Here is a 25,398-nt window from a genome sequence, read left to right on the forward strand (position 1 = left end):
CATTAAAATGAGGTTCACCTTCCGATAGGAATCTGTTGTGAGGTTCTGGTGGCAGTTAATGGTAGCTACTTACAAATACTTGGGAAATCAAGCTATTTTGCTGGAGAATAAAAAACAGGATCAATCACAAGGGAAGGCAGGCTTAGAAACCAGCAGATTTGTCTCTACAGTTCATTTAGAAGAAAGCCTGATGTCGTGGTAATCTATTACACACATTCATGCTGGACGAATGAAATTACCAGGTCAGCCCTCATGTGTCCCTGGTCCTTCTTCCTTTCCTTGCTCCTTTGTAGGAGGTTCTGGCAACAAGATTTCAGAAGATTACTAGGTCAAAGTTGGAAATGCATTTCAGCCAGCAGTCTAAAAGTGAAGTTAATCACCTCAGTACCATTAAGGACTGAGACAGACTGCTTACACTAACTAGCCAGTAATTAATCACATGCCATGTAAACAGCACCTCTGAGTACACGGGTGAACGAGTCCCCAGCAATTGTTATTTGAGGCAACAGATGCTGGGTGATGCAGAATCTACTTCTCTGCACTGTTCCACACAGAACTGTTTCAGCTTTCGACTAGACAAGACTACTACAAGCCCTGAACAAGAGAAAGCTTTCCTAACTTCATCAGTCTCCCTTCCCACTGCATGCAGTCCAGGAAGCAGTGTAGACAGTGCTGCCACATTACCACCATCCAGGCTGTTTCATAAACTTATGAACTTACACCAAAACTTGGAATAAAATATCCCAAGCAGTGATTTCAGCCAAACCCTGAGTTACAGAACAAGATTTCAAGTTTTGGACTAATGAGGCCAGTTGCTGCTTACACAAGTGTTCACTGAGCTTCTCCTGCATGTGATGTATCTATGGCCACTCTCTTCTTTGGACAAAAAAGGAAGCCAGTCTTTTTAAAATCACAAGGAAGTGATTTTAAAAAACAAGGTTGTTCTCATATAAAGAGATGTTCTGCAATTATCAAATAACTCATCTCCTTTGGTCAAGATTTGATTTGAGGGTTTTTTGTTGCTGTTTTTTTTTAAGTGACTTGTTAACTCAACAAGTAAATAAAAACACACCTCAAAGAGATCTGGAAACCCTGAACACTTCCCTGCTCCTGCAGGAAGTTCATCCACATACAACTCTTCAAGCTCCATTTTCAACCCCTGGCCATTAAGACTGAAAAGGGAACAGAAGTTTTTAGATTCCTTACCATTGTTAAGTTCTAACAAATTAAGACTTCAATGTTGAGTTCTTAATTTCACTGTTTAATGAGACAAAACTAGATTGCCTTTAGGAGTACAGACTTGTTTACAGTCTCCATTAAAAACTCTAAAAATCTTATCCAAGATGTTTAAACACATGATGGCATTTATAGTTAAGATATTAAACTACACAGTTTATATAGTGTATTTATATAGTTCAATGTGTCATTATGATACAATGCTCAGTTTCGAGATAAGGTAATCTACAGGGTTTTCACGGATTCAAAGCTTAAATCAACTCCTAACAGAATGGCAGGAAAAGCTGTAGCTTTTCTTTTTCTTCTTTCTTCCTTCCTTTGCTTTTAGATTCTCTTAGAAAGGAGAGGGATTCCTTTCAGTACCATCTCTTCAATTCAGATTGCCAAGAACAGTTATGGAAAACATTTTCTAGGGTTGAGACAAAAGAAGACTTCCAAAATCAGCTGCAAAATTTGTAAGGGTAAGGACACCTCTTAGACTTTTTCAGTCACCAATAACCGCACTAGGACGGCACTAGAGATTCCTAAGGTAAAAGGTCTGTTATCCATCACCAGCAAGTGAGCTGCTCTGAACTCTGTAGATGTACCTCAAAAGGAATCCAATGTTACACTTCTCCTATGTTTACAGTACGACGAGAACAGGGTAAGGAATACAGCCTATTAAGAATTCTTTAATGTCTTGATATATTTTCATTCTGCATTTCAAAACTCATTTGAAACACTAAAGTGCACATTTCTTAAAACTGGACATTTGAAATGCAACCTCAGTCAAACATGATAAAGAAAATTCAGTACCTGCACCCAAAACAAAAGTACTAACAGGCATTTCTGCCTTCAGAAAGGCCAAACATGCTTGCTCACCAAAACCAGTTCCTCATTTTCACATCTTTCTCCTCCAGTCCTGTGGTTTCATTGGGTTTACTCATATCACTCAATAACATTAAGTACATAATGATACTGCAGAAAGTAACACCACCACTTTTGCGGTTGTAAATTTAGCCACAAATACCCTTCCTGTTAAGGCACAATTGAAGGCAATAACTAAAAGTACATGCATCCAAGATCTCCAGCTGCAAGAATTCATGTGTAAGCCAATTTAGAACCAAGCCACCATAGAAAGGGATTCATTTTACTCCTCTCATTTTGGCTCTAAGAATGAGTTAAACTTGAAGACCTCCCCAGCACTATTGTCCCCTAACCTAAGAAACAAGACAAGCCTGTTCAGTAAGATATGATCCAACTCCCCACAGGCTGTGCAATTATCATAACAGAAACAGAAGAGGAAAAGAAACACAAAGTTTGTGACAGACCCACCCCTAAGGCAACAGGGTGATATTCAGCTGTTTTAGGCAAATCAAGAAAACACTCTGTGGATATTCCTGCTTAGGGAAGAGGCTGCAAGAACAACAGCCTCCCTGGTTTTGCAAAGTCACTGACAATTGCTGGGTTTTTTTAAATCAGTGTCTCAACAGAAGAAAAAAAATTATTATTTCTTTCAATATCAATATTTTTAGGAAAAAATCCTTGTAGCTCCCACTCCCTCAATATGTTATGTCCAGGAAAAAAATAAAAACCATTTGTTTGTCTGTTTCAGTTGCAGTGCTACCAAGTTTAACTAGAAGCAGTACAAGCAAAGCCAGGAGCCCCTGATCTGCTTACTAACAAAGAAAGAATACAAATCATTTCTCTGCATCTTCCCACTGAGTTCAAACACCCTGGATACTTTAAGGAAATGCCTCTTGAGAAACTCACCTTGCTTACCTCTTTAAGAAAGGTTCCAATTGCTCTATTACTACCACCACGTTCTATTTCAGTTTCTGAAACCTGCAGTTTTACCTCCTTTTTGTTGTGCATACGGCAGTCGCACACTAAGCAGAACTTCATTCCAGAATCTTCATTTGACTTTTAATGACTACAGCTAACTGGCTCCCAAAAAACCTGGAGGAACAGCAATTCAGGCAATCCAAAGGGCTGCTTTTGGGAACTGTGACAAAGCAGTAAAGAAAAGCTCACACCCCCACCAGAAACGCTGTGGAACAAACTGAATGTTTGCTCTCATATCAACCTGGCACACTCTCAAGGGAAGTTGTGGAAGTCTGTTTTTCAAAGCATTTCAAATTAAGACTATTTAAAGAAATAACAGCAGAAACAAAGCATAGCTGTCTAGATTATATTTCCTATCGTTTTGAAAGAAAATTAGACAAATATCCACAGCATCACTTTTGTGTAAGGGCGATAAATTTGTGAGACATAAAACATCCCAGTGTGAGATGTTTAAGGGCTTACACACAGAAAGTTTGCATTTCAATGTTGTCTGCACTATCCACTAATATTTCCTATCCAAGTAAGTAGGGTGCCTGGCAATGGGTGATTTCAAAAGTCAGCACAAATCTATGAGATTTTCCTTACCTGAGCGTCCCAAGTCATTCTCCCTTCAAGCCCCCACAGGCGGCTCCAGAGCCGTCAACCAGACAGGACAACCTTCTTGCTCCTATTTCTTTGGGAATCTCAATTCAGGGAACACCCAGTATCTGTACCAACTGATGGGCGTGTTTTCACGAAGATCTTCAGAAAAGCTAGAGTGAAGCATGGGAGAAAGGAGCAAGCATACAAATGGGCCTTCACAGCCCATCTATGGTGGCATATATTATGTTGTGTATTTAGATTTCCTGAAGGAGTTCTAAACTTTATCCAGATTATGAGCAGTTATTTGTTTCCTGACTAAGTCACTTTATTGTGAGAGCCTGTTGGCACTCCCTATGATGGAAAGAACGTCTACTAGCTACTAAAATAACAGCTTTCTGAACTTAAAAAACAAAACAACGCAACCAAAACTGCATACTGTCAGACAAAGTAAACTAGAGGCTTACACCTACCATGTATTCAAAGCCAGAAAACACCCAAATCAAAGCTGTGTCATACCACCCATTATGATCCAGTGTAATTGCATTAGTACAACAAACAGTTCTACCTCTGCCAACATTGCCATCCCTCAAAACCAGGAACCACAAGTCAGTATAATCTTGGCAACAAACAACTCTTGTTCTCATACAATTACCACAAGTTTACCAGTCATGGCTTTTGTATTTATTTAAAGTCTTCCTTGGGCAGCCAAAAGCATGCCAGAGCTGGATGTGAAAACAGCCACCTTACCCATATCTGCAACTAAATCCCAGGACACATCTGACCTAAAATCTGAGACGTGGCCACAGACAGTACTCAAACATAACCACTGACTTTTGTACTTCCTTTTCCCTCCACATCCCTGCCAGTTTTTCTACATTCACATGCCTTTGCTTCACACGACACAGGTTTCAGAACAGTCTTTCAACAATTCCTGGACATTCAGGCCCCTCTCTGAAGTCTCCCAGGAGATTCCCCAGGCATCAACCAGGCAAAACCCACACATTCCTACTGGGAATGCATTTGCCCTCCACAGTGGACTGATTTGTCTGTAACAAACAAAACTGACTAAGCAAAAGGTTACTGTAGCTATTAAGGTTTTCAGTGCAATCATTTATGTTCAATGCTACTCATACAGTATACTAGGACACAAGAAATTAGAGATTTAACTTCACTGGTTAACTCTAGATGTCATGCCTCATCATTCAGATAGAAAAGACTTGAGAAATTAAAAATAGCCAATGCTAAAAAGCCATTCTTACTCACAGACTGAAAGTATAACAACAATCACAGAACAGTTTTCCAAAAGCTTGTAGTGTTGTTTAAAAAAACATGCATTAAGTGAAACACAAAAGAAGTTCCCGGTTCAAGTATTTTTTTTCCCTTTCTTATCCTTACAGTGACTTAGCTTTAAGACCTCCACACAATTTTTGAATAGAGTAAGCTTGAAGCATCTACTCACCATTTATGTCAACACTTAGAAGAACAGGTACAGAACTAGCATATTGGAAGGATTTATAGCATCTTGCCACAGTGAGCTCTGACCAAAGCTCGGTTCTAATTAATAAAACTTTCAGAAGATTGAGCTTAAGGCTCATGGCCTATTCTCATTATGAACATCTGATTATCTGACAATTCAAACCAGGGCTTCATAGAATCACAGAAACCTTAGAGTTGGAAAGGACCTCTGAAGACCATCTAGACCAACTCCCCTGCAATAAACAGGGACACCACACTAGGGCCTGAGCCAGCCTTACCCTGAAAGTCTCCAGGGATGGAGCATCAGCCACATCACTAGGTAACCTGTGCCAGTGCCTCACCACCCTCACTGGAAAAGACTTTTTCCTTATATCTAACTTAAATCTACCCTCCTTGAGCTTGAAACCAGTTCTATCATCACAGACCCTGCTAAATAATCTGCCCTCCTCTTTCCTCTCATTTCCCATTAGATACCAAAAGCCTGCTATCAGGTCACCTAACAGCCTTCTCTTCTCCAGGCCGAACAGCTCCAGCTCTTTCAGCCTGTTCTCACAGGACAGCTGTTCCATCCCTGGATCATTCTGTGGCCCTTCTTTGGAGGTGCTCCAACAGGTCTGCGTCTCTGCTGTACTGAGGACTCCACACCTGGATGCAGTATTCCAAGTGAGGCCTCACCAGCACAGAGTAGAGGAGCAGGATCATCTCCCTCAACCTGCTCACCAGTTTTCTTTTGATGTAGTCCAGGATACAGTTGGCATTCTGGGCTGCAAGGGCACACTGCTGGCTCATGTCCAGCATGCCATCCACCAGTACCTCCAGGTCTTTTTCAGCAAGGCTGCACTCAATCTGTTCATCCCCCAGCTTGTATTGGCCATGGGGGTTGCCTCGACCCAGATGCAAGATCTTGCAAGACATCAGAAGCTTACGTACTTTATTCACAGATAATTTCTCTCAACAGAAGAATTGGGGTTTTTTTTGGCTGATACAGCCCTGAAAGGTCAAAAATTCTATTTTCATACATTATTTTTAATACACTTTTAAAACTTATCTGATGTATCACCTTCAGCCAGCAAGTTGCTCAAAGTGTGGAGCTTCAGAGCGTGCCTACTCTTCTGGAGTATGTTGTGTTGAGGAAAATGTAAACCATCTGTGTCATTCTGTCTTTCATGAGGTGAAGCTGTACCACAAAACAGCTAAAGATAGCACAATGATTATATGTTCGCAAGGAAGCAGCAAATTAAGCCTTCCCTAAGCAGAAAGAAAACAACTACTGCTTGAACAATGACAATTTTCTACAACAGTCTTTCCTAATTACTTCCAAAGCCAAAATATATGATCTTCAAGATCCTTTAAAGCGTTATGAGTCAGCTACAAATCCAGATCAGACTTTTTTTTTTTTCTTCAAATCGGCAGGGATTTTTACATGGCATGACTGAATCTAAGCAACATGCTTAACAAGTGCACCCGAGATCCAGAAATGAGAAGTTTTAGAGAAACAGGAAGACAAATTCAGCTGGAAACAAGCCTCCTGCCAAGAAAGCACATTCTGTCCTTACTATAAAAATCTATTTACTCATCTTCAAAGCAGCAAGATGAGGGCATACTCACAAGAAGTACTAGACCAGATAAAGCAACAACTACACGGAGTCAGTGTCATACAGTTAGCATTCAGACACAAATGTCTATACCCAGTCCTAGTTTAAACCCTACTTTTTGCCAGCTTGCCACCATTTTAAAGTAGAGCTCCTGTAGCCTCCACAAAGTCTATACTATCAGGAGCTCTATTTGCAACACAAAACTTGTTTGTTCCCTAGCACTCCAGCATCCTCATCAGGTGATGATGCTGTCACTTATATGGTACAACAAAGCAGGCTGCACCAGCATTTTTGCTCCCATACTTCATTATTTCTCCAGACCGATAGCACACATCCTGCTGGCTACCCTCCCTCCTTCCAGTCTTGCACTCCAGGGAAATCGATGTATTTGAATTATGCACACTTACATCACCACCTACCAATCAAAACAGGACAGAGTTCACGCATTAAGCCACACACCCTTTGCAAGATAATGAAAGAAGTGCAAGTATAAAGCAGAAATCTATCAACTCCGACTTTAAAGGGCAAGGGTAGATCAAGAGAAACAACATACAAGTGTAATACAAGTGAGCTGCCGGACTCTTCGCTGAAGCTCTTAGAGCACACACAGTTCAGCTTAAAGTGAATGTTATCACTTATTTTTTTTCTCCCTGTCTTACACAGTCATGGGTGAGGTCAGACAGAACCCTGCTGATGTGGCAGTTGTTCTCTCCCTAGAGCAGATGATTTCAATCCAGGAGTGTATGTTTCAGCCTATACACTTATTTCAGTCAAAGAAAATATCCCAAGCCATCATGAGCTCAAAAAAAGAATTTCTAACCACAGTGTGGCAAGATTGGGGTGGAGAAGGAGAGGAGGAAAAACAATGTTGTTTTAAGACTTATTCCAAGTTCACATCTCTAGCCAGAAACAGCTTTTAGTACCACTATTCTCAGTAATAAACTTCAGGGCCAGCTACTTCCATTTGTTTTCATCCCTAAGGAGTAACTAGATTTGTACAAATGGAGCTGTCTGTCTAGGTTCAGAGCATGCATGTGGGGGGTAAGTGGGAAAAGGGATGAGTGGGGTGGAGAAGGCAGCTTACAAAAAGAAAATTACAGTGCAAACACTGTTAGTGTGGTACAGCATTTGTAATCACCTCATCTGCTCAAGCAAATTGTTGAATTAAATCTCAAACAATGCAAACAGGTGAAGAGAAGCCTGGTACTATCGCATCCTTTGCTCCACAGCAGGCAGAAGGGCAATGACATTCCATGCAAAGTTCATAGGAGGGCAATGGAGGAAGTCTTCATTCCTTCCCAGGAGTTAATTACAGTGAAGGAAAGTCAGCCTCAGTTTCACCACAACAAAAAAACAACTCAATGAACTTATACACAAGACCAATCTAAGAGAGACCCCGAAAAATCAGCTGGAACAGGAGAAAGTGGTCTGGAAGTCAAACGGAGTTCAGGGACTGCCCATCCCGGCCACGAAAGCCCAGCTCTAATGGTGCCTTGCTTACCCAGCAGCATTATTATTACGGGTTTCTATTTTTATCTGACAGTAAAATGTAGACGAATACAGTTACAAGCTTCTCACTGCTTTACCAACTAGTTTTGAAGTTGGGAAGGAATGCATAAACACCCCATTTATCAGCTGTACAAGCCTGACTGCTCAGTGCCTGTTATTCCCTGTGTGCCTACTCCGTTTCTTTGGATTATCATTGACACCTGCTTAATTCTTTGACTCCAAGATTATTTGCAAGTACCATTTATGGTAGTTTTGCAGAAACTCACGCCCGAAGAGCCTGACAGATTGCCAGCTCACTTCATTAAAAAACCTCCCGTGGTAACAGCTTTCTTCTACTGCTGACTAGGGCTGTGTTTGAACTGGTGACCCTAAGCTGAAGTGCTCCACATGTCAACAATCAGCTGTGCCAAGGCAGCCTGTAACCTGTGAAGATGGGGAATTCTTAACACAGAGCTTTCTCTAACCATGGCAGCTGTTATTCCCCTAGAAAAACAGAAGAGCTAATAAATATGTTTTTACGGTGATCTGTAGACATCCAGAAGGTGCCAAACTTTGGTCTTCAAGCAGCTTGTTAGGAGAAGGCACAGTAAGTGCAGGGTGGGGGGTGGAATAATTCCATGCCAGGCAGACAGCACAATTCTGTTTGGGTTGAATAAATCCTGAAACAAACTATAAAACCTCTTCTAGTAGTCCTACTGCAGGTCACCTGCCAATCAGTAACAAAAAACAGGACCAAAAAGACCACAAACAGACCTCTTGCCATTCTAGTTAGCACCCTGAAATGCAAAGGAACCGACAATAGAACAGCAGACAGGCTCCACCCTTGCTACAGCACTGCAGCCTGCCAGCAAGTGATTTATCAAGGCTCCACAGCCTTGCAAACTGGAAAGCATTCTTCAGGCTCCTGCCAGCTGTCTCAACTCAGGTTAATACCAAAACACTAGTTACAAAGGCTGTGACAAGCTGCACTGAAAACATGATTAGAAGGTGCCACTCAAACACATCACCTCAATACTTCTCTTAAATCTAAGGAAGCTGACTATTAGATCACTGGCACTAACTACTTTCATTAGCTTTTTTTCCTTCCTAGAAGCACCTTTGTGACTTCTCTTTCACCATTCTCAAGCACAGGGATGCACAGCTGCCTCACCAACTTCTGAAGGTGGAGAGCAACACTAAGGACAATTCACAAAGAACCGGATCCAAAGGGTTCTGCCTGCAGAACACCAAAGAGCATCCAAGCATCAAGCAGTCTGTGTGCTCTGCTGCTTTGTAGGCTGAGCTTTCAGCCTGGTCACATGCTGAGCCCTTCAAATGCATGTGGTAAAAGCAGTCCCAATCCCAAGTACCCCGAACACAATAAGCCCTGCATCCAGGCCAGCAGTCACAGAGGTTACCGCAACATACGAAAGCTCTCTCTTCTGTCAGTGAACCTGAGAGATGCACAGATGTGCAAAGCTTTGACTGTTATGAAAGCATCAGAGCTGCACTTAGCTTCCTCATTCTTCTGTATTACAGCCAGTAAAATGAATCACAGTGCATGAGCACCTGTTTGACTGCTCAGAGAGGCCTCTCCTAGCAGTGCTCCCACATGCACTTCCTCTCTCCAAACTGTGCTGCAAGCCTTGAATTAACACTCTCCACAGTTGATGTGCTACTAACTTTGACAGAACAAAACAAAATGAGGCAAATGAACAAGCCTTTCAAGTCTAATTTCAGATGCTGTTTAGATGCTGAAAACCAAACTGTTTGATCAGTGTACAGAGACAAGCAGGAAATTGGCTTAATCCTGAAAATATTCTACACAGAGAAGGAAAATACTTGCAGTATAAATAGTTCTGGTTCCATATTGCTGCCTCAAGGGCCTAAAGATTAGTAGGACAGGAGTATGTCTGAATTAGAAGCATTAGAACCTGCCCTTTTGACCAATACTTCACCCAGAGACAAACAGGCCTGCATGGTCAGAGAAGAAACTATGAGTATTTCTGCTTCTTAAAAGATGGTTTTTGTGTTGAAATATATAACTAACTGTAGCTGAAGTCATATTTTCAAACATTCAGCATTCAGTCAAAATGTCTTGTTTATGAACTACTACATGAATCACAGTTTAAAAAAAAAACCTGTCACTCTCCTGCAAAACGCTGTCCTTGAAATCTCACACAAGCAGTAAGCATTTTTAGACTAAGTGAAGGTTATGAGAAAAGCAATGTCATTTGCAAATGAGCTCTCTGGAGCAGGAAACATCTGAATTTGAGTTCACTGCTGTTCAAAACAACTTACCCAGCATTTAGTATGAATGCTTTACACAATCTGTTTAATCAAAGGTATATTTTACGTATAAGAAGGAGCTGGTTTCTAGAAACAAAATGCATTTGCTACAACTGAGCAACAAACACAGGCACTGAATAAGGCTCCAGAATAAAAAGAATGACAGAAGAAAAAGCTTTCCCCCCTTTTGGGCACATTTTGGATGCTGAGAAGAAATAAAACGGAGGATACACTGTAAGGAAGGAAGTGAGAGGGAACAGAAGGAATAGAAGGAAGGATGGCTGCTTTTCAAGGATAGCTACAACTGCAGTTTCAGTTCATGTGATGCAACAATACAGACCACACGAACTCATGGTTTGTGTGTTTATATATGAATACACACCCACCCTTTGCTCACCACAGACAAGTGTGGCAGGAGGACTGAGGATTCTGATGATTACAGCCCCACATGCCAGCAGTTTTCTTCCCACTGATGTCAGTGCAGCTTCAGAGCAGCCAGTATCCTGAATCATCAGCTCTTGATATGTAATTCTACAGGTAAGACTCAAAAGTAAGGATGACTATCGACACTGTTGTGTTACAGGCAATTTGGGATTCAATGAGTAAATATTCCTCTGCAGCTTTCAAAGTAAACTTCAGCAGGAGTCAAGTCTGCATACCCCACGTTGTTAGTCCAGCACGGAAGAAGAGGTCAGTAAAGGAGCCTCCTGGAAATGTCCCATCAAAAATCTCCCTGTAAAGCTCTATCCCCAGGCTTCATCCCGTCATTCCACGGAAATATTTTCATTTCACTGAAACGTTTTTTGGGGGGATGGTTGGAGGCACTGTTAGTATCATGAATACTTGGGGAAAGGCAAAATTCCCCTTCCCCTATGCACACCCTTTTCTCAGATTGCAAAGTGCTTTGTAATTACGTTGGATACTTCATATTCAGAATCGCCTGTATGTTTCTTCAAAGTTCCAGATTTTTACTTATCATTTTGAACTTTATTATGATTGTTCCTCAACTTACTCCTTACCCTGCTTGCAGAGCTGAACAGTGAACACAGCAGCAGTTCCAAGGCTCAACATTTTGCAAGATCACGCAGTTGATGCTTTATCATAAACTACATCCCTCATACAGCTTTTATGCAAGTTAAAACAAAGCGTGCTTTTAAATAATTGTTTATTTAAGAATAAAACAAAAAAATGTGATGGTATGCCTTGAGAAAGGAATAGTACTGGCAAGAAGTTTGAAGCCATTATTTATACGGGATGAACCCAGCTTTTTCCAGAACGTGACCAGAATGTGATACATTGTCATAGCTGCAGACTCAAAGCTCAAGTGACTGCTAATAATTCTGTACGTTAGCACAAAAGTTACTTACTAAATCTTCTACTTAACTCTAGCATCCAGCTGACTGATCTAGCCCAGAGTACATCTGGTGTACCTGCATCATTGGCATAGAACAAAATTGTGTTCGAGTCAAAGCACACAATGAATTATCGTGTATCAGCAGTGGCTGCCAAGCTCCACAGGACCCAAAGAATACTGATAGATATTACACTGTAAATAGCATTTCCGCATTGTCTGTTTTAACATGCTTAAAAGCCAATATTTTAACATACAATTTGAGCATACTTGGCCAAAGAAATCTGGGGGCTAACATCAAAATGAGGCCTCTGGTATCATTTTAGATATCATTAAAAAATAGCCTACGCTCAACTTGCAACCAGTACTAGGGTGAGAAAATGGCCTCTACAGCCTCCTCTACAATAATGCACACTTCCCACAGAGTAGCAGAATGTTAAGGAAGATATATTTATGTATTCAAACTAAGTCAAGGATGTGGACAAGGATTTTGCTTGCCTAATAGCGCTGAATGCCAAATATACATCACCCTGAAAAAAGAAGGGAAGGAAAAGCTAGATGCACACAGCAATTCTGTAAGTTGAGCCGAGCCCAAATCAGAGGAGGAAAGAAAAAGAACCAGCAATCAGCTGACCTACACAGGTTCTTCTACAAGATGAGATTCACTAATGCTATGCACCCAGCCTTTCTCTTTTGGTGATGCTCTCAAGAAGCTTCTCTGTGGAGCACAACAAACCTACATGGTTCTTCACAATCCAGTGCAGCTCCCAAACACTTCTTTCTATCACGAAGAACCACAAGCATTTGGAAACCTCTCAATACCTGTTCTCCCACAAAACATTCACACTGTGTCCTGAACTTGGAAGAGTCTTTGAGTAGCACTGCTCAATCCGGAAGAAAGTTTTTGCAGGAAGTACTGAACAGTTTGGACTGCAGGTGCTTTTAAGAGGTTACTTCACCTCCTGCAGTGATAGAAATAATTATGATAATACTTTAATGGGAAGGAAAAAGCCCTGCCTGATATTAATAGCTCCAGTGGAAGGACGCAAAACATAACTGTCTTTTCTACTTGCTGTGAACTAGAGGAAACTCCAACTTCCTTCCTATAAACCCCCATCAAAGGTTTTGTATAACCTTGGATTAAGATTCTTACATAAGAAGATATTTCCGATTAATGGCTAGGGAATAGGCCTCTACCAATATTTAAGATCCAGCAAGAGCCTCTCCTACTCACCTTATAAAACTATTTGTGAAGTTTGAACTACTCAGCAGAAACCTTTCTCACAATGGCTACTGGGTTTACTTTGTGGAAGTGAACAGGCCTGACTGAAATGCAAAACCATAAGTTTGCTAGTCCAACTCTTGCAAAGATTCATCCTACAAAAAGAAACTTCACTGCAGAATCATCTGTGTATATTCCAAAACATCTTGACTTTGATATCAGTCCTTTCCATCAAACAAAAAAGGCTCACCAATAAACTACTCGCTTTCACACGAGGCCACAACATACGAAGATTCCTGAAGCAAAGCAAATCTCCTGAACCTCCAAACAGTGAGAGAACATTATCCTAACATTCAAACGGAGATGACTAGCACCAGTGATAGAAAAATTAAGGCACAAAGAGCATCAACACACAGACTCTTAGAGCTAGGAGTTAAAAGCAAGAGCCTCAAACTCTACCTTCTACCCAAAAGTAGCCCTGGAAGCCCTGTGACTGGGATGCAATTCAGGACCTTTCCAAGTCAGTGTGCCAAGCAAGGCTGCAGCCACCTCAGCTCAAACCTCAGTAAGCCTTTCCCATCTCTATACTGCAACTCTTGGCTCACTGGCAGCAATTTGCTGGATACCATCCCAACCATCTCAACAAAGTAAATAGTGTAGAGACAATTACTTTAAAACACATCATCCAACTCTGCATATTTCCTCATACACAACCAGAACTCCACCAGGAAGCATCTCTACCCAGATGGATAGATTTCTTTCTTTCCACAGCAACATAATATCACTGAGTGCACCTTACAAAGCAGTCTCCTCACCCAGAATGGTGCAGAATATGAGTATGCATTCTAAGAGGGCAGAAAAATCAGTTTCTGATCTTCTGCAGAAGACGAATTAAATAAGCCAGTGCATTATAAGGAAGGTTCTCCTCAACAGAGGAGAAGATATCCTCCTCAGAGTAAGACATCTGAGGCACTGGGGAAAAAAAATCAGGAGCAAATTTATGTAAATGGCTTTTCCTCCAATGCACACCCTAACAAACTGGACAGCAAATTTCACATGGACTCAAATGGAGACTCAGCTCTTCTTCCATGACCTTTCCTTCCCTCCTTCATTGCCCAAGAAATATCACACCATGCTAAACTATTCACGTTTGACAAAACATACTTAATTCAGCTCCTAGCAGTAATCTGCTGAACCAGCTAGCCACCTTCAAAGTCCAAATGAACTGAAAGTTGATTAAACTGCTTGTTGCAAACACAAATCTTTGAGAAGCCATCAAGCTCACCTAACATAAAGAGAAGGCTATGACAACACTCAGAAGGCTAAGTACTTATGCCAGGGCACAATTTTTTTCTAGAAATTGAGAAGTTTCTCAATTTAAAGCTACTTTTCAGTTCAACTAATTTGTCCAGAGTCCCAGGTTTCCAAGGTTGCAAGCCTTCAAAGCCAGTATTTTAGAAGAGCCTAAAATTTCCATACATCTAAGTTCCACCAATTCTCACTGCAGTTTGGCCCTATAGGAAGTCCTGCAAGAAGTGTTCTGCTGTGAAAAAGAAGGTGCCTCCTGCTGTGACTGCAACCAATTCCAAAAAGGCTGCCTCTGCAATGCTGGAAACGCACGTAGAAGGAGTATAGAATATCTCATCCTCACTATTTAATGACATCAATACACCTGATCTCCATACAAACCAATTCCAGTGATTTTACTGTGAGGAAAGCTTCTGGCAAAGTCGTAATCAAGGTCATCTATCAACAGTTTAAAACTAAAGAACACTTGCAGTAAGTTCTCCCTTTCTTCACATTGCCCCTATGCCCCAGCCCATGCCATCAACCTTACTTTCTCTTCACTACAGATGCCAGTCCAGATCTTCCCCCCAGCAGCATGAATTTGCTTGAACAGTTAAATGGTGCCCCACCTGAGAGAAGAATACTGACATAAACACCACAATCTATGCCAACTGAGATCTCCCCAAACTGAGTCTGTAGCACTTCAACATACCAACACAGCTCTGGCTTTTCAAGAGCCTGTATCTGTCTTCTAACAAAGTCCAGGGCAAGCTGACAGCAGCTGGTGATAGAGCCAAGCCCACTCCCAAAAGCTTCAACCCTACAGTTATCTTCTTTGCACAGGGTGCTTTGTGCTCCAAACATGGAGTTTTCCTACCATGAGAAGAAAAAAGCAAAGCAGCTGTTTTGGTTTATGGGCTGTGACCCAGTAAAGCACACAGCCCTAGCACATAAGGTAACACTACAAACATTAGAGCGCTCATGAGGAACAGAATGGGAAAATATTTGTTACCTGCAGAATCAGCATGATGCTACATTTCTACACCTCACTACTGACAAAGGAAGGTGGCTGTATCCAGTCCATTTAGGGGAAGAGTTAAAGAGAATCAGGCACACAGCTAGGATTTTAGGATTAAATTCTGCTCCATCACATTCAAAATGATGCTTTTAATGTATGCAATGGCAATTATTTATCTCATTCGTAATGAGGCTTGTGTTTATTTGGAAAGGATTTAAATCACATTACTGCCAAAAGTAATACTTACATGCAATTTATGTAGTCATTTTGTAAAGAATAGAATAGGGCATTTGTGTTAGAACAGGACTAATGTCAACAGGCCTGTCCTCACCTACCGGGCACAGTAACCTTACAAAGTCAAAAGAAACTGGTTTATGCTTTTGCTTCTGCTTCATAGAAGTTGAACCAAACAGCACTACATGTCCCAAGCCTGCTGTTACCGCAGGGCAATCCCCAGCTGTAAAGCTTCAACTCCACAAGCAGAAGAAAACATCTTTTCTGCAAATCAAACTGCAGCAGTAATGTATAGCACAAAGCTTCAGAGAAGCTTAGAGCCGGCGTGTGTGCTGTTGCACCTATTAAATTCAGTGTGTTCATTTGTTATGGTGGCATTTATTAATGTCTTCTCACTACAGGAGAAAACCAGCTATGCAAAAGAACATGACACATCACCAAGCTGACAGATCTCAAAGATTTGTTCTGCTAGCACAGTATACGTCTTACTTGAAACCGGTAAGCAGTAGAACATTTTCGAAGAAGCAAGATACTCAAGAAAACTGCATTTCTTCATTGTGCCAAATGAATCTCCACTGCATAGTCATAACATAAGTGGTAAGCATAATATGCCTGGGAAAGAGGAGAGCAATGAAAGTTCAGATTGCAGCTGCTGCTGCACATAGACAAATACATGAAGAAAAACAACTTAAGTCTTACTAACATGCTGCACTTACTGGGTAGTGCTCCTGACTTCTGTGCGACAATAATAGGAAATGGAAGTATCTTGCCTTTTTCACAGAACGTACAAGTTATGAAAACAGTATGAACACTACGCATTTTCCAAGAAGCCACTCTCATAGAAAGGCAGAAGAAACTTGCAGCTGTGTATGAGATAGCCTCCTATGCTTCAGCTGTTTCATTAAAAACTAACAAAAGGGAACATTTGGTGGGTTCTTTGCTGCCGTAAGCATTCACCTTAGAATCAGAGTTTGTTTCAATAAGTTCATACTGCCACCAGACCGAAAGTGAATCAAGTTCTGGTCAGAAATGCTGCAAGCTCTTTGCAGCCCTCTCCTCTCAGAGCCAGGGTCTGAAGTTTCACTTCCCCCACGCCACAGAAGTGGCACTTACAGGAAAACCACTTTCTCCTTGATGAGCATTCCCCATAAAGGAAGCTGACTAGTAATTAATAAATGGTAATGGCAGGGCTTTTCCTTCCCGTTATCTAACCATAAGTTCTCTATATTTTAAAGCTTGACACTTCTCTGGGGCCAGAGCCTTGAATTTCTGGTCATCTCATTTTTTTCTGTGGCACATAGAGAAGTCACAGCTTGCTCTGGATACCAGAAAGAGATAAGAAGTGTGAAGCTGACATCTGTCTAGGGTCCCAAAATAACTTCAGTGGAACACCTGAATCCAGGTCTGTGAGGAAGGCGACTTAGAGAGACAACTATCAGTGCAGGATAAGGAAACTGATCCTCAGAAAGAGCAGGGAAGTTACTTTTGCCACAAATTCCTGTTGCAGTGCTGTCTAGACTGACAGACTTCTTGTATAACACACCCATGCCAGAAAGCCCAAGGGATTGACAGCCAAGGAACAATGCCCTATCAAATAGCCACACAACAGATTCTTGTCACCACTACATCAGAGCAGGAGAAAACTGGGGAAAGGCCCCTTTCACTTGCCCTTAACCAGAGATCTTGAGAGCATATGGAGGCTGAAGACTCAATCCCAAAACGAATACCTCAAATGCCTCCAGTCAAGACACCAAATTCCAGCTTAGATTTGTGGCTTCTTTTCAACTTACTGAGGAAAGAAGGGACTTAGTCTTCAAGAGAGGAATTACAACCAGGTTTATAGCAGCAAAGGCACACCATTCTTAGATTTCTTTATTTTGTTTTTAATGCTGCTATTTACCAACAAAGCTGTCCCTTCACATCTGGCAAGTCAACCATTCAAAAACCCTACACAAAATCTATGTGTGAAATGCATCTCAGACAGACTGAAAGAACAAGCTAGATCAGGAAAAGCAGAAAGTCATTTGCTCATTTAAGTGCCCCAAGAAGTCAGAACAGAGACTGGAGGAAAAAAAATACAAAATAAAAAAACCCACACCACACACATTTCCTCCAGCTGACGAACTGCACATAAGTCAGATAAGAAAACACAGTCACCAAGTCTATGGGTTGTTTTGAGTTTTTATTATGTCTCATCATTATTGTCAGTACTGGCCTAGGCACGATTTCCCATCTTTCTACAGACCCCGCAGTCAGCACTTCTAATTACACAGGGGAATGCACTTCTCTCAATCAGAAGTGTTAAAAACAGCCATAAAAATCTGGAATCTTTCAAAAGTATGATGAAAATAAGAGACAAGTCAGGCTTACCAAAATTAATAAGCTGGCATTAGAAGATAAAATCCGCACAAAGCTGTTCTGCTTACTTCCCTTTCTGAAGGCAGTGGTTGATTTTATTTTTCCCTATTAATCTTATGCTTCATCCCTATTAAAGGGCCAGGCAGGAGCAGCAAGAGCTCCTGCTCTACATTACTCCTGCCAAACTGAGCTGTCTCTTCTCTGCTGGCTGACCTTAAACACACAAACAGAAAGGTTTCCGAGATGCTACCTAGCTGTTTATGGAAATCACCTCCATAATTTAATTTGCAAGCAAGTAACTCAGTGTGACCAGAAGGAAAAAAAAAAAAAAAACAAAAAAAAACACCTCCATTGTACTGAGCAATATTAAAAAAAGTATGTCCTAAGGCACAGTGATTTCAAGACAGGAAATCCATCCATCAAGGATCACAACTAGATGTAGCACACTGCCTTACTCCAGAGGCAAACAATGCAACAGCAACAGGATCATGCACTGCCTTAGAAAATGGAAGAGCATGCATTGATTCTCAACTATCGACTCCAAGTCAGACCAATTCAGCATCTGACTGCCTATTAATTCACTAGTTTCTACTGTATGAGAATGGCTCGTGCACTGATTTTCCCTGCCTCCAGGTTTGGCTGTTTTATTCCCCCTTCCATCTGTTATCCGACACCTTATGAAACCAGAATGTGTGAGTGCTGCCAGAAGCAGTATTGTACAAGGACAACTATACTCCATATTTCAGTATGGCTCCCTGTGTCAGCTGAGGAGACTAGACAATTTATAGAAAGTTCATGGACTAAACATGCATAGAGGTAGCATTTTTATTTTATTTTTTTATAAAAGCCTGTATAATCAATAGATATCAAGATGTTATAATCACAATATAATTGTATAATCAATAGATATCAAGATGTTATAATCACCATATAATCAAGAGAGTTAGGCAAAGTAGACAACGATAACAAAAAGAGAATAAGTGGAAGAGCTTACCCTTTGGCTGAGCTCACCACAAAACACCAGGAGAGGTGATCTCCAGAAGAGATCCTTCCCCACTGGTAGCCAGCTCTTCAATAGGTCTAGGAGGGGTGCAGCCAGGCTCCATCCCTTCCAGCAGCACAGTGAATTGCCTCCACCTGTGCTCCTCTGGCTGACTCATGGCTCACCTCAGGTGATCAATCGGAGGTTCAGGCCCTGACTCCGCAGTTCCCATACAAAGCCTCAGTTGTGAGGCTTGCAGGAAGAGGACACCAGATGGAAGAATCACAATCAAGTCCATCTTCGTCTCTCAATTGCATACTTTGTATTGCAATGACAAAGTTAATAAAAAACAGAAATACTCGTTCCTTGGTTTCCTGAAAGAGCATCAAATGGTACAAAATTACAGAATGGTCTAACTAATTAATAACTCAGGGCTGGCCCATAGAGTGCAGAAGGCTGTATTCCCAATTCTCAAATTATCCACGCAGTGCCTGTATTCCCCCGTGAAGCAGCAGTCTTTCAACATTTACAGCAGAATGATAGTTGTGCCAACAGGAAAGCTACAGAACCAAACACTCACGCTTTGCTACAAGAAAAAAAAAAGTAAAAGGAATAAAAGTAGCACAGAGAGATCATAAAGTACAATGGAAATTTCAGTAACACTAAAGGTGTCAAGGAGGGGCTTCAATAACACTGTAGATATAGCAGCAAACAAAACACGCTATTGATTTCGGAAGTATTTTTCGAAACTACTATGAATCACAAAACTCAAAATGAATAAATAAAATGTTAATGCATGCATCCCTACAAGTAGCTTTACTAACATGCAGTCCAGTGAAATTGCCAACTTCACCCGTTACTCCAATCCTAAATCACAGAGCACACTGAAGACAGTTGTTGGGTTGACTCCAATGCCATTCACTTCTCCATCTGTACTCGGGTATGCAGACAGCATCACATAGTGCAGGTTCCCATTCAGAAAGTCACCAAAATAAGAAAGTGGGAAAGACTTTAAGATTGTCACAAGTAGAAATTACACTTTAAAAAAAAAAACAACCTAGGGTTCATGACTCTTTTCAGAGGGAAGAGAAGGTAGAAATTACTTTACTTTGAATACTATTTTGTAAGTATATGTTTGTATACACACTACGTGCCAAGTGGCACAGTTACAAGCTATCACAATTTTCCCAGGCCTGCATCTATTCACACCCACACTATCTTGCAAATTCATACCCTTATGCATATGTGAAAACAGATGTAAGGATTCATTAGTATTTGCATAAGTTGCTATTTCATGCCCTCAAACTTGTATATTCACAGACACTGAAAGTCTCCTTCTTAATGTACTGATCCCAGGAGGTGATGTGGATTCATATCCTAACCATGTCTAAGCTCACAAAGGTCATCTACAATACAACCCTACGCTTCATGCATTTCCCTTCAAAAGCCAAAAGGACACAGGCTTTTATCCCTTTTATAAAATGGCTGGAACAATCAAGATGAAAGGACTTCAGAGCGGTGTTAGAGCACTCTAACACCAGTATTCTCACTGGTTTAAAAGGTAACACTGCTTTCCCAGATAAGAATAGGTCACAGACAGAAATCCTGCAGTGCTGCAAATGCCTATCTAAACTAGAGAGCAAAGTACAGGAGAACGACAGAAAAGCAACTGCGAATATCTCCTGCACATTGCACCCTGCTTCATGCGCAGTTCTGTGAAACAGGAAAGACGGATGGATCCTTCCTTTCCAATTTATTTCCTTTCAAACTTCCCTTCGAGGCTTTTTGTGTATGTGAGTAACACTTGGACGTGTCAAGGTTAGGACTCAGTTTCTTCAGGCAGTGAGACAGATCACCTCGTTTCATTCTTCAAGTGTGGTGAGACTTTACAGAAAGTTGTTTTCCACAGAATGGCAGGGTTAGAAGGGAGATCAGTGAATCCAACCCCCCTGCCAAAGCAGGTTCCCTACAATAGGCAGGCATCCAGGTAAGTTTTGAGTATCAAAGAAGACTTCACAACCTCACTTGGCAACCTGTTCCAGTGCTCCATCACCCTTACTGTAAAGAAGTTCTTCCACATATTAGAATGGAGCTTCCTATGTCAAGTTTTAGATCACTGCTCCTTGTCTCATTGCTAAGCACCACCAAGAGCCTGGTTTCATCCATTTGCCTCCTATCTCCCTTCAGACATTTATAAACACTTATCAGAGCCCAACTCAGTCTTCTTTTCCCCAGGCTGAACAGACACAGGTTGTTCATCCTCTCCTCACACAGGAGGTGCTCCAGGCCTTTTATCATCTTTCTGGCCTTCCACTGGACTCCTTCTAGGAGATCTCTGTCTTCTTCTTTTTAACTGGGGAGCCCAGAACTGGACACAGTAGTTTAAGTGTGACCTCACCAGGGCACAGCAGAGGGGGAGAATCACCTCCCTCAACCTGCTGGCCACACTCTTTTTAATGCACCTCAGGATACCATTTGGCTTTCTTGGTCAAGTTAATTTCACCCTACCACTTCCTAAACAGATCCTGACACACAGTGACTCCCACTTAATTTTATTTGAAAGCATCATCCTAAGGGCACACTGATGGACAGAGAGCCCTCCTGGATCAGTGCAAAGCCCTTTGAAAGAATCAGAGGGGAACTACTTGGCTAGAAGAATCTCAGTAAAACCTAAATGGTACTTGAACATTAATCTAAAAAATTAGTTCTTAAAAATAAACTAAAACAATCCCAAACCCAGTTACAGCATTCTAACAATTTTTACCATGCTGCTTTGAGTCACCAATTAACAGGAAAACGTAGTCATTTCTTCAGTTATCAGAAGGTTTCTCAACATATTTGGTAATAATTAAGAATTAACAACTAGTACACATTTTGTCATTACAAGTATTTTTATGGGGTTCCTCCATAGAGAAGGGGATTTTTCTTTACAAGACCAGCTGATGCAAGCAGAAGTGGCCAAGCTCACAAGCACAACTGAGAAGTTTACAGATCTATGAGGGAAAACAGACACCAGCTAACAGGGAACTTTGGTCTCAGAGACAGCAACCCCATCAGCAAGCCACCCCCACCTGACCATTAGTGCCATTACAGCCACTGTGGGACTGCACTGTATACCAGACCAGGTTCGCTATCTTTCCTTCCAGCAAGGCTACTTTTCAACTGAGATCAGTTTTCTGATTAGACTTCTCACGCGTGCCCAGACAGCTGTCCTGGGTGACAACAAGATGAGAAAAAGAAGCAGCACCCCAGGATAAAAACCAAGCAGCCGGAGGCAGGAGCACTGCCCAAGACACTTCTAGAAAATACATCCTTCTAATTGTTCCCCCTTGACATTTAGCTTTGATGATTGCTTCTGTTGTTTCAGATGTGAAGGACCTGAGGTCTCAAGGCCCATCCATTTACCAAAAAGTAACCCGCTTCACTAAACAATGTAGCTATAGGAAAGCTGTATATAAAGCCTGTTAAGAAAACAACCAACTCCTGTCTCCCTTTAGTATGGTCAGATTTGTAGCTTTGCTGTTATCAACATTTAATTCAAGAGAGGTAAAAAAAAAAACAAACCCAAAAGAATACTCAAATGAAGCACTATACTCATTTTCCCCCACTGGCTCTGCAGCTGCAGTCTAGCTGAGAAAAGTCCTGGTTTTAATAACGCTGGAAAGAAAAACCATTTTTAAGTGAAAAGCACAAGTCAAGCAAGAGAGGAATTTTGTTTGTTTGCTTCTAGAGTTGCTTTTTTATTTAAGAAAACACAATGGAAAGCATAAAAATCTCAGAAGACTGAAGGAAGAAACAATGCCCTAAAGGAAGGCAGCACAGAGGCTCCAACAGCAGGCAAGAACTATTAGGCTGTAGGTCGCTAAGCTGCGCAGACTCGAAGACCCTCTCCTGCCCAAAACTTATGCCTGATTATTCACAGGCTGCCATCTTGATAGTTGCCATGCAATTGCTCCAGTATGCCTGCTATACATTTATTTCTTCTTGCTCATGAGGCCTTAAGCCAATTCAATACCCACAAGAGATCTGGCACATCTTTCAGAAGCCTGAGGACAGCAACATTTATAATACCACACAAAGAGGCGACAAGATGCAGCTATTACACTTTCACTGAAAAATCAAAATGGATCTCCACAGAGATACAGAACACTTAAACTGTCCCCACCCAAACAAAGGGCCTCCCAGAAAATATTTTCCTAAACACAAGTCACACCTACATTGTTTCACTGGAACGGACACTCAAGGTCACTCACCCTCCAAAATCCTACTCTCCCTCCTGTCGGTTTCTGTGGATCCTCAGATACGAGACTCTCTGAAGCTTTCTCTTTTCATAGCATTGCATCCAGGCACCAGCACGAAAGCCTGCTGTATTTTGCAGACTCTGCCGTTAACCAAAGCTTCGTCCCATATTCACCCAAATTCTCAGTAACAGCATGGTGATTTAACAGACATCCCCCTGAATTTTGGAACAAAGCATGCCACGTATCAGATGCTCACTCACCCAAGAGCTCACAGCCTGCCACCACAGGGGAAGAAGAGATGGGAAAGAGCTCCTAATTCCTCTGTGTTTGGCTGCACAGCTCTCTCCCTCCTGTGTGCTGCATTCTGTGTAACTACTGCAGTGCTCAGTGCAAGCAGACTCACAAGAGCAGCCAGAAAGCAGTCCGGAATGTCCAAAGCTGAGCAGAGGTGTCCATCCCAGCTCGAGGGTGGTTCCTGCACAGGAAACCTATCATCTACAGCGCCTTGGGCAAAGGGAGGGTCACAGTGACAAGTGGCCGCTGAAAGGCAATAACTAGGGCGAGAGAGAATAATAAAGCCAGAGAAACTGTGTGACTGCACGCATGTGTGTGTGTGTAGGAAGGGAAAAGAATAAGTGGAGCAAATAATGAGTGAAAGAATGGAGTAAGTATACAAAGAAAATTATTTACTGAACAGGCTGATTGTGCTGCTGACCTCAGTTCATTCCTTTCCAAATTTTAACTCCTTACTACCAGGGCTCTGCTCATGCAGTAAGCTCATGTCCCTCACCAACGTCCCATCACCACTCTAAGCTGCCACAACCACATCTCACAGGTGAGAATACACTCAGGCAACAGACCACTGCTCAGTTTCAGTGCTCTAATAAATTGTCACAAATTAAAACATGTTTATTGAAGGCCTGGTCAGCTTGCACCCCTGCCTCCCCATTCTACTCCCAGAGAAAAGCCCTCTTGAACGCAGAGCTGAAGGGATTGGCTAGGGTGCATATTACCACCATTTTTAAGACCTTCACAGAAAGGAGAGCTGAATATTGCCAGCTTATAAAAGTCAAATGTTCACCGAGCACACCTTTCCACAGAAAGGACTGCTGAATGCAGGTTAATTCCCTGGCCATGACCTTGCCACCTAAAGATTTTACTGCCATAACAAATTCCACTGAGCCTGCACACCTTCACTATGCATAACTCACCATGAACTCCCATTTATCAGAAGAAAGTTGTATTTTGCATGACAGGAGCTACTCCAAGTGGAAAGTGCATTCTACTTGGGGAAACAGGGGCAGAGAAGTGACATAACTGATAGGAAATACATTTTAAATATTACATATTTTAAGTCGTTATTGCATTTGCCAACAGGATCACCTGCTCTCAGGTTCCCTAGCACCAGGGATACTCAATGATATTGCCTCCACAAAGAAGCAAGCAGCAAGTCCCAGCAAGATGATGCAGTGTAACCATTAACATTGCAGGTGATGATTGCACTGTATTGCCTAGCATTTTATTCACAGCACTGAAAAACCTCAAGTCCATACTGCTGTGAAGAAATTATTCCAAATACAGCCAAACGATATGACTTTGTAAACAGCCTGAAGGCCGTTCCATTCTCTTGTCACATGTCAAAGGACCCAGTTAAGTCATACAAATTAAACCAGAAAACTTGCAATTACCACTGTAGCAAGTGAAACACAACTCTAGTTTTAAAAAAAGTCAAATCAGCTTAAGCTAAGACAGCTGCCCACTCTTGCTTCCTGAATTGCAATCATTAACACAGCATTTTAAGGCAGTTCATCCTCAACTCCAGCAGACTCGTTCATCTGACAACACTTCAATTTCCAGCTCATTTCAGAGTCTTCCCTTCAAGATCCACCACTATTGTGACACCAACAAGGAAAGGAACAACCAAGAGACTGGTTAGCATGGAGCTGGCATTTCCCTGCCAGGTCAAGTCTCTCCTACAGGTCTTAAACCTACCAGGCTCAGTCAGTCTTTCTTAACTACTCCTATTTTTTTTTTTTTTTTTTTTAATTATTTTTATTTTTTAAATATCATGGTTCTGAAATTCCTTGCTTTCTTGAGAGCCTGGAACCAAAGTACTAAGCTGAATTTGCCAGCAGATACTGACTGTGAGAAAGCATCATGCACAATTTGCACAAATGTGCACAAAGCACATTTCTAAGTTATCCAAGTCTGCACA

General features: G+C 41.6%; 1 protein-coding gene across 3 annotated transcripts in view; it reads right to left on the reverse strand.

The window, feature by feature from the left end:
* MICAL3 (microtubule associated monooxygenase, calponin and LIM domain containing 3) overlaps positions 1–21,503 on the reverse strand; it is a 140,372-nt gene extending 118,869 nt beyond the window's left edge. Inside the window, exon 1 of one of the 3 annotated variants that reach the window (XM_048934196.1) lies at positions 18,955–21,503. The gene's annotated coding sequence lies outside the window, so the exon portion shown is untranslated. Of the gene's footprint in view, positions 1–3,645; positions 3,806–18,954 lie in introns of those variants that run through there. The other 2 variants (XM_048934197.1, XM_048934192.1) reach the window with 2 other exon arrangements.
* Between the last annotated feature and the right edge of the window lie 3,895 nt (positions 21,504–25,398).

This window comes from Lagopus muta, chromosome 1, assembly GCF_023343835.1.
Source record: "Lagopus muta isolate bLagMut1 chromosome 1, bLagMut1 primary, whole genome shotgun sequence".
Lineage (NCBI taxonomy): Eukaryota > Metazoa > Chordata > Aves > Galliformes > Phasianidae > Lagopus > Lagopus muta.